The following is a 12122-nucleotide window of genomic DNA, read 5'->3' on the forward strand; positions in this document are numbered from 1 at the left end:
GTGAAGCAGAGCCACCCACGGTGCCATGAACTTGGCTGCTGCTGCCCTCCCCTGATGAGTCATCCCCCGCCAACAGCACCCAAAGTGGTGTATCTGTTTTGGAGGGTGATGACCGCAGGGGACCCCTGCACTACCTTCCTTCCACTGCTCTTCCTAATGGTCACCCATTCCCTGTCTGTCTGTGTAACCTTTACCTGCGGTATGACCAACTCACTAAACGTGCTATTCACGACATCCTCAGCATCGTGGCTGCTCCAGAATGAATCCACCCGCAGCTCCAGTGCCACAATGCGATCTGTCAGGAACTGCAGCAAGATACACTTTCCGCACATGTCGTCGTCAGGGACACTGGAAGCGTCCCTGAGTTCCAACATCGTACAGGAGGAGCATGACAAGTGTCCGAGCTCTTCTGCCATGACTTAACCCCTAGATTAACTTAATTTGGCAACAACAATGATAAAGGTCTCCTACTGATAAAGGAAAAGAAAAAGAAAAACTACTCATATTATATAGTAGGGTAGCTTTTAACTTTTGGAAGGCCAACAGGTGGATCAAGCTCATCACCCACCTGTGCCAGATACAAAGACCTCGAGAGCCATATTGAGCCCCGGCCTCATCCCTGGCCGGCAGCAAGGGTGGGGGGTTGGGTGGTGGTGGGGGAGGAAGGGATTTGGTGGGGGATTAGGGGGTGGGAGTAGGGACGGCAATGGCCCAGATTATTTTTGTCGCACCCAGAGGAGCCATAAAAGTGAATGACCTGTAAAACTATAAAACAGTTGAATCCTAACATGGCAATTGGGATTCTATGCACGTCATAGGACCTTGATTTGCATATTAAAAGTGCCTGCCACTTACCCTAAGTGATATTACACAAATTCCCCACAGCTGTGTTAATTGTGCTATTGGCATAACAATTAAATGTGGTCGTCACTTGTATAGCCACAGGCCGAGCTTTTCAGACAGACGAAGGTGGCTCCGGATCTTCATGTCGTAGCTGCCATACCTCCTGATTGCTTTTTGGGTGATATACATTCTTCTAACACAGATCTCCTCATTAAGGGTTGTGTGGCTTGTAAATTCTTTGTGGGAAGAAGTCATACCTTGTAGGGCACTGTGTCTTTAAATGCTGCCTCATTCTTCTTTCCTCCATCGGGAACTGCTCCTTGCAAACAAAGAAATGGCCACTGGGACTCCCATACTTGGTACTCAACCTTTCCCTGCAGCTGGAGGCAAAAATAATCTAGGGGTCTCACAGACACTGAGGCTGGCTGTAGTAATGACAGCTTTATTTAGGTGCGAGGCAGAAAAATCCTTTCAAAGCTCTTCTGTACCTCAAGCAATCACTCCTAAATGTTTTGTCATGCAGCAGGCTTCAAAGATAAACACTTCTGCCAATTTTAGCTGATGTTGGCAACAAGTACGCCTCTGTTAATTCATTTGTTAACTCGTTACCCTTCATGTGAAGGGAGTGCAGGTCATGGGTTTTGGGATTTCAACATCATTTCTCCTCATTAGCATTTATTTTAACGACCTTCCAATGACGAAGCTGTACGCACTTTAGAAAGATACAGATTGCAATGGAAATGAAAGCACTGCCATTGTTGTGTGCCCCAGTTTTAGGCTCTAAACTTGCCAGAATTTGAGAGGTGCCTGTTCTTTAACTCAATGGTGTTGTATTGCCAAGAACCTGCAAAATTTTCCTAAATGCACTTTCATGACATACTTCAGGCAGATTTCCGATGCCCTCGATTGATCGTCCTCCTTGGTGGGAGGAAAATGCAGTGCTGCTGCAGGATCTGAAAGGATCCAAGCAGCCATTTTGTGTCTGTCATAATGTGGCTCAATACAATCTCAGGTTGGTGTTTCTTCAAGGCACTGACCTGACAACTTTTAACACTCTTCAGTTGAGATACGACTGTCTGTAATCTAGCAAAGGAAGTCACAGCTTTTAGAATCTGAGGGAAGGAGGCCCACAAAGGGCACAATCTAGGCTTGTGGATGAAGGTGCCTTTAGCAGTGAGTGTTGCCTCAGCCCTGTTAACTGTATCCATGGGCTTGAGGGAAAAAGTAAGCCAGACCCCGTTGGAAAATGCATATCAGGTGAAGACAGGATCCAACTCGGCTGTGATGACCCTTCCTATGTTCAAATACGCTACAAATACTTGGCATATGGATGAAGCCTTGGGAAGGCCTAAAAATTAGCTGCAAGTGTACAACTATAGCTCAACATGAATGAATCCCTTCAGGACAGGAAGGGAGAAATTCACGGAACAAAATTAATTAGAAACAACGTGGGTGATAATCCCCGACGGATGAGAGAGGGGGAAATAAAAATTGCGTAATGCAATCCCAACCCACCGCGTATGTGCATATGCAAGGTTTACGGTGACGGGATGTGTGACGTGCCTGCGTCCCATCTAGGAAAGGGAGGACACTTCATTATAATATTTAAATCAGGCTCCCACAGTCATCATCATCATAGGCAGTCCCTTGAAGCGAGGATGACTTGCTACCACGCCAAAAAAAGATGAGTTCACAGGTGTTTCAATGAAGGACCTAATATTCCAGGTCCTGAACTGCATCCCGAAGAGTGGAAGATGCCTGTGCGTGGATTTTTTTTATGTGGGGTGGCCGTTGCACACCAGCCACCACACGGGCTTGACAGAGCTAGGTCTTGGTCCAGTGGCAAGGGTTATCCAAGACCTGCTCTGCTGCACGGACCTAGTGCGCACACATATCGCAGTGTGGGCTGGCCCGTGCTGCCCCTGGCCCAGAACTCACAGCTCTCATGGACCCCGATCACGTCCCTCCACAGTCTCTCGCTGCTCCTTCGCCCCGATCTCGCCGCTCCTGCTGTATCTGCCCACACTCCAATCACCGACCTGGACCTTGATGACGTTACTCTTCGCTGCCATCGCCCTCCTGCACCAGCTCGCGCTGCTCCCTGAAGTAGTATGCCTCCACGCTGTTCCTGAGGCCTCCACGGGGCTCCCGAGGCCTCCACGCCGCTCCTTTTATGGCACCGACCTGCCGCTGGTGTTCTCACACAGGTCGGGGCCTGACCTGACAGCTGGGGGCCTGACATAAATTTAATGGTTTCCGGCCGGGTTTCCCAGGGCTCGGGAAATGGAGATGGGAACAGCTGGCTGCAGAAGGTAACTGCTTTTTAGAACATTCCTGGAGAGTGAGGAGGAGCAGGAGCGCTGCCCACTACCACGATCAACCAGCACCCAACACGCACCAACCCCCAGTGGTCCCAGGCTGTGGCCTTCTACCGCTGGCTTTCCTGCCCGGCAGCTAGCTAGTCTGCTCAATCTGACCTGCTGTGGGGTGGGAAACGGAATTCAAAACGTAATGAGGTCCTGCTGTTAAATTTAGCAGGAACTCCGCTTCCCCACGATTTCTGGATTCTGCCCCGCTCCCTGCACCTGCGCTCCCCCACTCCCTATCCACCTCCCCGTAAATATCGGGGCCAATATGTTCTTGAAATATATGAACAGTTATCCCTCGCCAAGACACAACAAGCTAGATTTTTCTTCAAATGACTCCCCATTTGCAGGTGCTTTCTCCTTGGAGATAAGTGGGGCAAATGTTAGCTTCTGTCTGAAGACCTGCATCCCACTCGCACTAGGGAAACAGCTTTGTCTGTACCAGTCAAAGTCACCACTGCCTTGAATTTCTTTGCCAATTGATGTGTTTGGTGGCCTTTACCACATTAATCAATCAGCAGCTCATGATTGTATAAAGAAGACCACTGACACTCTCCAGGCAGGATGTGTTGTTTGGTGCCTTATCAATGAATCAGCTAAACAGAGAGAGAAAGTGATGGAGAACCATGCAATTATAGACTGGCAGTGTTCCTATTGCGGAGCTATTGAAGGGATACAGTTGCCACTCAAAGCCCCATATGAAGACTTCCAATTTCCTGAACAGGAAAGGCTTTTATTTGATTAATATGTAGCCATTGTGCAATGCAATTACCTCAGGAAGCTGTCATGGCTTCACCATAACAGAGCTGTGTTTCAAAGCCAGGTATCAGTATGATCAATTGGTAATCAGAGCTATCTCCCGTAGTCATGGCTTATGGCTCCAGTAAGGCTTCCACAGACAAAGGGTGAGAGCGAACATAATGCGGACTACAAGGAATGTGATAAAACAGATGATTGGCATTCTGAAGTTTCATTTTAAGCGCCTGGATAAATCTTGAATGCTTCCTGTGATAAATCCCAGCAAGAGCCTCCAAAATCATTATAGCTTGTTGCATGCTACATATCACAATGAAGAAAGCCTTGCTGCTTCCAGAAGCTGATATGAAGATGGTGGGAAAGGAACCCTGTCCCCTAGCATGAGGAGGGTGAACAGGAAGGAGATGCCAGCAGCTACCAGAGAAAGGAGGAGACAAGTGCTATTGCTGAATAACAGTTAACACACTTTACACTTGCCTTTTCTCCCCCAACCCCACCTTCACAAAATCTGTACTGCCAAAGATCTACGGCTATTCCCTTTATAAGACATAAGATGTATTTCCCTTGCCTTCAATCAAAATGTTGCAAGTACAGGATATACATTGAAATTAAATCTCGTCCATGTGATCAAGCCATATTTACCTTCTAGAATAACATACACCCTTATCTACATCTACCTCTCACCACTGTGACTATGGCGGGGGGGGGCGGGGAAATTGCCCTCTTTAAGGCCCGTTGAGGCAGTAACGGGGCGTAAGGCCTTTCTGCCCAGGGGCAGGTGGCGGGGCTGATCCATCTGGAATTGCCCCCTGGGCGGGGGCGACGGGAACGGGTTTCCGCCGCGCACCGTGTTTCCGCCCTGCCCAGAGCACCGACCCCTCACCGACCAGCGGGGACCCCTTTTCCGTCCCTGTGGGGGAAATTGCCCCGCGGGAGCGCTGCTGCTGCCAGTCGGTGCCACTGACAGCTTTGAGAGTCAGGAAGATGCCAGTGGCTGCGTGGTGCGGTCACCCTTAAAGGGGAGGGTCCACCGCCGCGGCCGCTACTTTGTTTCCATTGCCGTCCGACTCCTGAGTCCATTGGCCCGGCCGAAAACTTCCCTGATGGCCCAGTGGGCTCGACATAGGCATCATAGTGTCCTTCCTCTTCACTTAAAGGGGAGGGACGTTGCGACGTGTCAGCATGGCAGTGATGGACACCGCTCCGCTCCATACCCGATCCCGCCCCGATATCGCTTCCAACAGCACCCCAAAGTGCTGGGAGGCGGTGTCTGAGTTAAAGAGCATCTGACTCCTGCCAGGCGGAAAAGTTTCAGTTTATTCGAATTGCCCTCCCCAATTTCCCGCTGAGGGCAATTTCGGCCCCTATATGTTTTGTGCCAGGCATCTTAATTGTTCGAGCTCCTAATCTACTACTTCTGCAAAAGGCTTCCTGGAGCCTTGGCCTGTAATGACTTGCATCTCCGTGAAGCAACATTCCCAGAGAGTTTAACTACCAACAACATTTCTCTTGCAGTGTGAAAGGGTGGCAGGCCCATGTCTGCAACACCCTCACTGCAGGCATGGGAGGGGGCCTTAAGAAAGTGGATGCATTGGGACTCTCTGGAGAGGGAGTAACATCTGCAACCACTCCTTGTAGCCCATTGGTGCAGGGCACAGATGCTGAGGTTCTTCTAGTTGATTTGATGACAAACCTAACCGTCCCAATCAAGTCTTGAAAGCCCTGGAATATGATACTGTTCAGGCTGAACCTCAAGGCATCTATTGAAACAGCGGTCAGTTGAGATGTTAAACCGAGGCCCCGTCTGCCCTCACGTGGACATAAAATATCCTATGGCATGATTTTGAAGAAGAGCAGGGGTGTTATATCTGGTGCCCTGGCCAATATTGATCCCTCAATCAACATCACTAAAACAAGTTATCTGGTCAGTATCACATTGCTGTTTGTGGAAGCTGGCTATGCGCAAATTGGCTGCCGTGTTTCCCACAATACAATAATGACTACATTTCAAAAAGTGCTTCATTGATTGTAAAGTGCTTTGGACATCCAGTGGTCATGAAAGATGCTATATAAATGGAAGTCTTTCTTTTCTTTTTCTGAAAGCCACCAATGTCATTAGTACCGCTTCTTAGTGCCCTGTTACTGCAGAGACCTCCTGGACTGTCACTCTCCACGGTGTTCTGCATGTTGTGAGAAGCAGTGTGCCCTCCCCTTGAATGGCCGCCGCATTGCCGTGCCACACACACACAAAGCAAGGTGCACCGACAGAAAAAGCTGTCGGGGGCACCACGTGGCGGAGCAAAGGTTTTGGAGGTAAATTTGGGGTGGATTGTGATGTAGGTGCGGGATAGTGGCGGTGTGCACTTTGATGACGTGCTTGAAGCGGTCGGTAGCCCTAAAAATAGGCCTAAAAATCCCCGAGCTGAATTTGGGTCATGGCAGCCAATGGACTGCAGCGCGGCAGCCACTCGGTTCCGCCGTATGGCCGCCGCAAAACGGCGGTAATGGGCCTTATCCGGACCCTGAATTTCGGCCCCATAATCTTCTTGAAATTACAGATTGAGGCAGTTTTCAGTCACTTGCTATATTTTAACCATTTTATATTTTTGTCTGGGGAAGGGGCTTAACACAGTAAAAGTTGCCTGGCAATATTTGCTCCACTACTCAAAGGATTGTGAGGTAGTGCTTGCAGTGACACAACACAATTTATTAATGCTGTACATGATGGATGTCGCTTGTAGCCAAGGACAGACATTCTGCAGCCTTTGCTGCACTGCTTACCTCTTCCTGCAGTATGGTGGAGATCATTTTGTCTCTACGCTATCTTGTGAATTATGGGTGATCCCAAGCAGCATGCAAATTTATTTGCTACACTAGCATTTGTAAGGGCTCAACATCAGAAGCAGCTGAAGAATAGGACATTGTCTTGTTGTGATGCCTTCTTTACCAGCATTTTATTTTTCAAGGCCAGCATTTATTGTCCATCCCTAATTGCCCTCGAGAGCTGCCTTCTTGAGTAAACTGAGTGGCTTGCTCGGCCATTTCAGAGGGCAGTTAAGGGTCAGCCACGTTGTTGTGAGTCTGGAATCATATATAATAGGCCAAACTGGGTAACGACGGCAGATTTCCTTCCCTCCAGGATATTAGTGACCAGATGGGTTTTTATGACAATCCAGTCAGCATTACTGATTTTTTTTAATTGAACTTTAACTGCTGTGGTGGGATTTGAACTCATGTCTCCAAATCATTAGTCCAGGACCCTGGATTATTAGTCTAGTAAATTAACCACTATGCTACCCCATATAGTAAAAGGTATATGGGAAAGCTGCTGTTTCTGCTATGACAATTTGTTAAAGGAATAGTGGGCCAGATTTAAAAAAAAACTTTACCAGTTTTCTAGTGAACGACCCATTGTGGAACAAACAATTGAGGAACCAGCTTCAGTCCTCAGTTTGTGCTGGGTCAGTCAGGGTCAGAGTAGGGCTGCAGGTAGAGTAGCAGGAGCATCTGTAGCAATGGTTTTTCTTCCCACCTTAACATTATCACCTCAGAAATGCTTCAAAGACACATCCTTTCCCCCATCCTCTTCCTCGTCTATATATTGCCCCTTGGCAACGCTATCTGCAGACATGTGGTCAGATTCCACATGTATGCTGACACACCACCTCTCTCAACCCCTCTGTACTATCAGACTGTTTGTCTAACATACAGTCTTGGATGAGTCCTCATTTTCTCTACCTAAACATTGGGAAGACAAAAGCCATTGTTCTTGGCCCTGCCACAAACTCCATATCCTCACTACAGACTTCATTCCCCTTCATAGTCACTGTCTCTGGCTCAAATCGACTGCTTGCAACCTCGGCCTCTTGTTCGACTCTGAGTTAAATTTCTGACCCCATATCCTCTTCATCGCAAAGACTTCCAGCTTCCACCCCTGCAACATCAGTCGCCTCCATCTCACTCAGCGCATCTGAAGCACTCATTCAACACCTCCAGAATTGATTATTCTAATGATTTACTGGGCGCCCCCTCATCATCCAACCTCCATAAACTTTGGCTCATCCAAAATCATGCTGCTCCTATCCTATCCTGCATTGAGTGGGCAAAACTGTGACAGATGGAGTTCAATGTGCGGAAGTGCAAGGTCATCCACTTGGGACCTAAGAAAGATAGATCAGAGTATTTTGAAATGGTGAAAAGCTAGGCACTATGAAGGAGCAGAGAGACTTAGGGGTCCATGTACAGAAATCACTAAAAACTAGTGGTTTCAAGTTGAAAAAAGTAATCAAAAAGGCTAATGGAATATTGCCCTTTACTCAAGGGGGCTGGAATACAAAAGGGTGGAAGTTAAACTACAGCTGTATAAAGCTCTGGTTAGACCACATCTGGAGTGTTGTGTTCAGTTCTGGGCATTGCACATCCAGAAGGACATACCTTGGGAGGGGGTACAGCACAGATTCACCAGAATGATACCAGGGCTAAAAGAGTTAAATTATGAAGATGGGTTGCATAGACAAGGCTTGTATTCCCTTGAGCACAGAAGATTAAGGAGTGATCTAATGGAGGTGTTTAAAATGATTAAAGGATTTGATATGATAGACAGAGGGAAAGTATTTCCTCTGGTGGGAAGTCCAGAACAATGGAACATAACCTTAACATTTGAGCAAGGCTGTTCAGGGGTGTCAGGAAAGGGAGAAGAGATCTGGAACTATACCCCAAGAATCTATTTCGGTCAGGTCAATTTAACATTTCAAAACTGAGTGATAGATTTGTGTTAGGTAATGGTCTAGGCTGACGAATCTTTGCTTCCAGCAACTAGACAGCTGTATCTTTGCATCTGTTTTGGGTGGGCAGCTGGACGGTGGGATATAAATGAGGCCTGGGAGTTAAAATGGCACAAGCCTCAAATTGATGGCATTGGGTGGGTTTTATCCTTGTACCTCACCGCCACCCACCCACCCCCGCAACCCACTCCCCCTTCGGCCTGGTGGTTCTAGAGTATGAACCTTGGAACAGAAGATAACTGAAAGACACCAGTAACAGTGCATGTTCAGATTTATGGGCCAATTCAGTGGAATAAAATAAAGGAACATTTTTAGTAGCAAAAAGGATACTGAAATAGAAAAGCTAGAATATAGTAACAATGAGAAGATTATATCCTAGAAATTATGCTTGACAATAGTAACTTACAAATGCTCAACACATTCTTATGACATTCCTTTGTCCTCTAGTTTAAGGGAGGCATTAAACTATTTAAATTAAAAGATTAATGTTTCCATTAAAGTAGCAGAGGAATATTATAACAACATGTTATATGTCTGTGCACTGATGTCACCAAGAGTAATTTCTAAGCTTAGAAAGATTCTGGGAGTCTGTTAAGACTGTAATTCACTGCCAGCCATCTGTTATTCTCTATCTAAATACCCTCGATTGTGCTGCTTTATTCAGTACTAATCCCAACATCTATACTGCTTAATTGGCTGTATTTCATTTCGTGATTAAAATGAAAGTAAATTATTAACACCAGCTTTGCAAAGGCATCACATTCCACCTTAGTACTTGCATATTATCACCTTGTGGAATGTTTTATCATATTAGAAAATAGACCGTGATTAATTTGAGGCAGCCAGCTTTGTCTTTAGCCTAACATGTTGACGTACCTTAATTGAGTTTTCATTGGTAATTGCCATTTGCCTGTGCAAAGACCAGATGAATCAGGAATATTTTGTGTATGTTCACTATGTATTCTCCTATCTTTTCATGAACATTCTGATGGTTTTAATAGGAGATTGGTAAATAGTTACTCGGTGTGGCAATAACAGATGCTCCCTGTTCATAGTTAGGATGCAGTTTTTAAACAATAACCACAAAAACATAATTGGGAAAAATGTTTTATTGTTTGATACTTTACATTGAATTTTATGCCTAAAATGTGCTTCATTAGCATCTGTATCAAAGCGAATTGATCCCATTAAGTTATATCTAACAATACATCGGTCAGATGTTTCCATTTATATGTTTAGTTTCTCAAATGGAAACTACTAATGTGTGAAAAGGATTCCTCCACATCACTATTTAAAAGGAAAGATATATTATGACACAATCATTGGAAAACTATTATTATTGCTGCCCTGGGTAAATGTCACATTCAGATTCATCCCTTGGGCTTAGTTCCCCTCGAAGTTGATCTGCCACTCAGAATTACTGGTTTTGACATTGGTGAATCACTAAATTATCCAACAGTGACGAGGTGCATTCAAATATTCAACACTTCCTTTGAAGTAAAAGGAGAAAATGCCAGAAATGCATCCCAGATCAGTCAGGATCTGGAAGAGAATGGTAGGGTAGTGTTTTGGGTGGAATTTTTCATCAGAACTCAGGTTATCATTTTAGATCTCACCCAAAGCATGCAGCTCCCTTCTTTCTTTAAAATCTCGACAGACCTGCAGTATGTTTCCAGTTTTTCTTTTGAACATTCTGAAAATCTGAGAGGAAGCATTGTAAAAGCTGCTGTAATCGTTTGTGTACAACCTTGGGTGAAGATACTTGTTAGGCAGATGTTCACACTGTTTATTTCTTTGCTGCTAAAATTTTAAAATTTTAACCAAATTACTCGTTGATTTTTGTAGGATCGGAATATTGAGGACCAATTAAGCGTTTTGCTGAGTAAGGAAAAGGTAGAAAATGCACACCAGGTGGATAGACTCATTTTGAAGAAGAAGATAAAAGAAGGTGAGTAGTCCCATCTTCTTCTTACCACACAAATGCCTCCATTACATCCATGATACTCGGCTATCATCTCTGCAGTGATGATATATTATTTAAACTAATTACTGCTCTTTACCCTGAAAGAGGAAGGAGGTACAAGATGCATCAAAAAGGATGTTTGTTTCAGTTTCGTGTTTTTTTACGTGTCAACACAAACTGTGAGAATATTGGAGTATTTTTAATAGAGTAAGACTCCCTGAAGGAGGTAGGTTCCACTTAGATTTGAAGGGCTGAGTGGGACTGGTTTGCTGCACGCTCTTTCCGCTGCCTGCACTTGATCACTGGACGCTTTCGCCGCTAAGACTCGAAGTGCTCAATGCCCTCCCGGATGCACTCTCTCCACTAAGGGCAGTCTTTGGCCAGGGACTCCCAGGTGTCAGTGGTGATGTCACACTTTATCAGGGAGGCTTTGAGGGTGTCCTCCTTGTAACATTTCCACTGTCCACTTTTGGCTTGTTTGCCATGAAGGAGCTCCGCATAGAGCACTTGCTTTGGGAGTCTCGTGTCTGGCATGCAAACTATGTGGCCTGCCCAGCAAAGCTGATCGAGTGTGGTCAGTGCTTCTGTTATGTTCAGAATAAATCCACAGGACTGTATTGCAAGCTCAAACTGTTGTGACCTTAGTCTCTTTATTCAGACTCCAGAGTGCAGAAGTAGCATGGTGAATCACCTTTTATACCTGCTTGCCCCAGGGTGCACAGGTGACCCTTAGATCTCCCACAGGTGTGCCTCCTAGTGGCAAGTCTTACATATTAGTGAGGTTTACATACATACATAACATCACTCCCCCCTCCAAAATCTTATGGACAAGTTATTTGCAAATTGAGACGATCCGGCGTCCTGCGTCCCCGGGTCGATCACCTGAGTTGAGGTCCTGACGGAGTGGGTTCATCCTCGTGGTTGACGGTGAGGTCGATTGTGTTAGTGGGTCGCTGGGGGCCAGGTCCTTTCACAGTGGTTCCTGGTTATCTGTAGTTCGCAGTTTGGTCTGGTCCAAATGCTTTCTGCATACGGAAGGCTCGGTTCTGAGTGATTCTGTCTGGTGACTGCGTAGCACCCGGGATAGCTGGGTCCGTAGGTCATCTACCGTGACACGTGTGGTGCTTGGCTTTGTGATTTGTGCTGCCTGCTCCAGACTATTGTGGCAAGCCCAGAATGGTCGATATGGCCTTGAAACTTTCAGTAGTGGCAGGAGGTTGCATGGTCCCCGTGGATCCTGGGCCATGGTATGGAGGCCCCGGATCACCGACTGTATGTAGTTTCCCTGCCTTTCTTTGCAACGTTGCAGAGTTGCCCCATAGGAGGCAATCTAATGGGATGGGCCTTTCGTCTTTGCGACGGATAAGCTGCAACATCCCGTCTAGCAGTTCACCGTTGGCAGGCGGTAAT

General features: G+C 46.2%; 1 protein-coding gene across 5 annotated transcripts in view; it reads left to right on the forward strand.

The window, feature by feature from the left end:
* Positions 1-12122, forward strand: part of sgcg (sarcoglycan, gamma) — a 1035170-nt gene that overhangs the window by 90417 nt on the left and 932631 nt on the right. For all 5 annotated transcript variants that reach the window (XM_070892210.1, XM_070892209.1, XM_070892206.1 and 2 more), the window contains exon 2: positions 10595-10697. The gene's annotated coding sequence lies outside the window, so the exon portion shown is untranslated. The remainder of the gene's footprint in view (positions 1-10594; positions 10698-12122) is intronic.

The sequence above is a fragment of the Pristiophorus japonicus genome, chromosome 10 (genome assembly GCF_044704955.1).
Source record: "Pristiophorus japonicus isolate sPriJap1 chromosome 10, sPriJap1.hap1, whole genome shotgun sequence".
In the NCBI taxonomy this organism is placed as follows: domain Eukaryota; kingdom Metazoa; phylum Chordata; class Chondrichthyes; family Pristiophoridae; genus Pristiophorus; species Pristiophorus japonicus.